Source organism: Lactuca serriola, chromosome 5 (assembly GCF_051521515.1).
Source record: "Lactuca serriola cultivar US96UC23 chromosome 5, Lser_US96UC23_V15, whole genome shotgun sequence".
NCBI lineage: Eukaryota > Viridiplantae > Streptophyta > Magnoliopsida > Asterales > Asteraceae > Lactuca > Lactuca serriola.
Genome location: NC_136412.1, coordinates 355896407 through 355901447, shown reverse-complemented (window position 1 = coordinate 355901447; position 5041 = coordinate 355896407). Strand labels below are relative to the sequence as shown.

Genomic DNA, 5041 nt, shown 5'->3' with positions numbered 1-5041 from the left:
ATTTTCAGGATTATTTTTTCAAGGTTCGCTCTACTTTTGATAACCATATTTACTGATCATTCGTATTCCTACATCCCTGTCCCTTTATGACACCCCCTTGGTCCCCCCTCCCCCTTCTTCCATTATTATATTGTCAAAGTTTTAAATCGTCTTTTTTATTATTCTTATTTTTTATTTATAGAAACATCCATATATTAAATCTTCTTTCTTTACGCTTCAAATGACAATATAATGACCAATCTTGCAGGTCCAGTTGCTGATAGAAGAGATGGCATTAGCTCATTTGTATCATTTTAAAATCTTATTTATTCAGGTAACTTCAAGTCTGTTTGTTGAATCACAATTTAGTCCACCAAAACCAGATGATGTTTGTTTCTACAATATGTTATACACCAAAGGTTTCTATTTTCTTGTACACTTATGCTTTTTCTTTTCTTATCAACTCTATAAAATTTCTGCACTTAGTCCTTTTCCTACATGGTAACCTGATTGCAAATGTTGTTGGTGGAAGTCTTGAAATGAAGTTGTATCCATCAAATGGCAATTCTTTCTTCCATACTGTAATAAATGTAATCTGTGTGATATTATCTTTCATGCAATAATGCTTCTCATATGTGGGACAAACTTGGCCATAAAAATGATTCTCCCAAAACTGGGCTGATTAGGAGGGAAAGAAAGGCAACAAATTCCAATTTTACCCTCAGCCTCTTCACATTCCGCAAATAGAAACAACTCCATCGACCCTCCCATAAATCATTTTTAATGTCATTACTTGTTGAATAGGAATCCTTTCCATTTTCTGTTATCCATACACATGATGGATTTTATCTCCTTTGACAAATTCCATTCATTACTCTGCAACAAGAAAAGGTTTTAAAAACTAAATAAAGAAGTTATGATAGAGAAATGTAAAAAAAAAGAGGCCCCTGAGAATCAAAGTGTATGCTTTTACCCTTAACACTATAAAGCCCCTCATGTTTTTTTATTAGTTTTGTTATTGTTATTGTTAAAAGGTACACCTTTAGTTCCATTGAATCTCAAAGAAGGTTGTTGGGTTATTTGCCTTCATGGAAACGATATGCAGGTGTACAGGTATCTATAGTTACCAGGCTATGACCCTGTTTGTGTATTTCCAGAAATACCCCTCTGTTCCTAAAACTTGTGTTTATTTATTATCTTCAGGAAAAGATGAAGTTGTATTGCATTTAGCCCCAAAAGAATGTTTAGAGCATCAAACCAGTTGTATTGCCTCCTGCTGTAATTCATTTAGAAAACTCCTTTTCTTTATTATTTAATTTTTTGAATTGAAGTCGGTCTATTGAATATAAGATTTACAAAGAAACTAATTATACACTTCAATCCTACAGGCCACTACATAAGTTCAAATTGCATGAGATGTTCGACAATCAAATGTTAAGGTATAGATTAATAAGGTGTAAGTTTTTTTTACCTAATTATATTGTTGTAAGAGTTTAAATTTTATCCTTTTAAAATTATTTATTTATTTGCCCCTATAGCCAGATTTTGTCTCAACATGGTTCTTTTATTTTCTAACCATCACCCTTTTCTTCTACCAAAACGAGATGATGTTTGTTGCTACAATATTGATGAGAAACATAAATTAGGATGGATTTAAAGGAATTGATTAAAATCTTAACACTATCAAATCCTTTATTTATTCTTCTTTCTATCCTGACTGATTTAAGCTATTTTCCTGTTTTACCCTTTATTGGGCCTTCTAGACAAAACATATAGGACTCTTTCTTTAATGGTATTTGGGCCAATCAATCAATTCTCAATTAGGATCATTACTCCTGCCATAAAAAAAGTCAAAAAATTCACCCATTTATAGCCTAGTACTTTTAGCTATTTTCTTATTAGGTCCTTATACTTTTAGATGTCTATAGCATTTTACTTTCATCTTTGAAAACTATACCCACTTATAGCACTTTTTTTTTTGTTATTGTGACATTATATTTTGAGTTTAGAATGTTGTAATAAGATTAAAGGAAAGTAGGATTCTATATTAAATAAGAAATCACTAAAAGTTCATTGCTAGGTTTAAACCCCAGAATAGATCTTCAGGTCCTCTCTCTCTCTCTCTCTGTAGTTAGTTTTTATAGTTTGTTCATTATAGCATCGTGCTTCCGTTTCATTCTGTGACAACAATGTAATTTCAACTTTTTACATATAAGGGCATTACAGTATGAAAATTCTATGCAGATTTTTTCAAGTTTAATGCTATAATAGGATCATGTTATACACAAATCAGTAAAAGTGGATTGATGTTTCTTGCATTTAAACCAATATTGATGTATGCTTTTCCTCTTGTTTTAGAAGTAAAGCGTGTGGATACATACATCCGATGATGAAAACAAATTTCTATTTTATATCCCAACCAAAAAGGTGGAAGGTGGGATGGGAACTGACTCTTGATCTTTCTGTCTGAGTAAAAGACGAAAATGCCCTCCTCATCATTTGAAATTTTTTGACTTTGTTGATTTCAAAATCAGCTAGTATTATAAGATTTGAGAAACCTATGTTTGATTTCCTACATGTATTATTTTTCAAGATTTTAAGTACATTTTATCACCAGATATCTACACTACACTGATGCATCTAATTCCAAAATATTTTGAAATCATGATTCGTTAATAATGCAGACAGATCCCCATTGGCTACAAAACATAGCAACAACATCCTAACAGGTGAGGGGACATTAATTAGGGTTCATTCTGTTTCAGAAGCAACAACCAAGGTGAAAAACAACATGCACACAAATTTATGTTCTTCAAATCTATTTCATTCCATTTTTTATTATACTAATTCCAAACTTTTTTTTATCATAATCAAGACTTTTCGTTTCTGAAGGGAGACATATCCATCAGCTGTATAGCTTCCTCGAATTCTTGTAGCTGCAAGCTGTGATCAAATTTATTCCTGGAAGTAATGGCCGCTATACTAAAATAATGTTGTTGATCATGAAGGGTAAATTTGTCCAAAAATATAAATTTTGGCTGGAAAGTAGGAGTGATGGGTGAAAAGGTCGATAACCTTTTTGTTTTGAAACATGAGATTCACTAACTTTATTAAACAAAAACTGTTAACTTAAACATTCTCCAATCATTGACCACTTCTATTTTTTTTAATTAGACTAATTTACCCTCATGCCACTTTCATTGTTAAGACAATGTCGCCTAGGTTGATCTTGATCCATGTGGTCTCTACGTTAATAAATTTTCAGTGCTGATTTCACAAAGTATAATAATAATAATAATGTCCAAATAAGAAAATAGTTAAAAGTTTAATGATATAGGTGACTTCAACTTCTTTTGTTGAATCACAATTTAGTGTGTGACTTCCAATAACATGAGTTATTATTTCATGATTTATGCCATAAGAATTTGGAGCTTTTTAGGGAAGTAAAAAACCCAACCAAATGTTAACTTCTAATTTATGTCGGTGAAATATTTTCATTGCAGCTATCGGGTCTAACCATAAAAACCTTTACGTATAACCAAGTTACTTGATAATTTTTTCGTTTTAACAATCTTCAAAATTTGAAAAATCCATTTATGTGTCACTTCTTTGTAGATTGCAAATAATCACTCATTCATAATGTTAACTTCTAATTACCGTAACATCTTAACTTGTTTCACAACTTTGACCGGTTTGATGGGTTGTAAATTTAATCCGTTTTTTTTCAATCTATTTTAAGTTGTTTTTTGTAGTCCTGAAACCATTTTAATTTATAAATTTAATGCAAATGTTTATCTATTTATTTGTTTATTATAGCATTTTACTTTTGTTTTTTAACAATGTATTTTTCAATTTTTTTTATCATTACCTCTCCAAAAAATCTTAGGGTGTGAAGAAAACCACTGGAACATATCTCACCCATATTTAAGATTTTCGTCCTACTAAATGTACAAACACCATGATATAATGGTTATAGATTTGATACCAATTAAGATTTTCAATCTACTAAATATACAAATGTAATGTGTATTGAATGGTAAGCATAAGTTGATTGTACATAATGAAACTTGATTTTGGGTGCATAAGGTAAGCTTAACTGCTTAAGTATTAACTTTTAACTTTATTTTTTATTTTTTTTCTTTTTCAGGCAATACACTTTGATTACATTCTACCTTTCAACTCTTTTCTTATTTAGACATTACACTTTCTGTTTTTAAGAAAGTACGGATTGCATCTACGTCTTTTTGGTGGCAATTTTTGTTACTGGATCATATCTTAATACTTTAATAGATAATTTTGTTTTACTATTAATACTTATTAGATAATTCTCATTATTGAGTATCAATGATTCTACAACAATAATTAAGTAACAATATATGAATGGTTTATCTATCTTTCTAGAGTAATATCACAATTTTGGTCAATTAAGCATCCCGTTTCCATTTCTTTCTGTTACAGCATTGTAATTTCAACTTTTTCTTGTAAGGGCATTGCATTATGGAAATTCCATGCACTTTTAATCTTTCTTATTAGGGCATCATACTTTCAAAGTTGTATCCAATCATAGTAATGAAATTTGCTTTGTATCTTGATGACATTATGCAGATTTTTCAAGGTACAATGTTAAAATAGGAAAAAAATGAATGTAGGACGCTATAAAACACAAATCAATGAAACTCAATTGAACCATACATCCAATGATCAACCATTGCTATATATTAGGGAGATGCATACTTTTCTTATTAGGACATTATACTTTTATATGTATACCTAATTATAGCATTACTTTCATCTTTTTTCTTATTAGGGAAATTATTATGCTTTGAAAATGCTACCCAATTGTAGCCTTTCACTCTTATGGTGAGATTATAGTTTGAAAAATCTACCTATTTATAGCATCGTACTTTCATTTTTTGTTGCTTATTAGGAAATTATACTTTAAATTTTTTACCTACCTAAGCAGTGAAAATGCTTTTTGTTTGTATGGAATTGCTAAAACTGGGTAGATTTTTTAAAGTAGAATGCTGTAAAAAGATGAAATTAAAGTAGGATGCCTTATATA

At 30.1% G+C, this 5041-nt stretch overlaps 1 long non-coding RNA gene across 1 annotated transcript; it reads left to right on the top strand.

The window, feature by feature from the left end:
* The first annotated feature begins 203 nt into the window (after positions 1–203).
* Positions 204–1426, top strand: LOC145052176 (uncharacterized). The gene is made up of 3 exons (XR_013683996.1): positions 204–313; positions 1183–1257; positions 1368–1426. It is a non-coding gene; the product is annotated as an uncharacterized LOC145052176 (long non-coding RNA).
* Positions 1427–5041: the final 3615 nt, after the last annotated feature.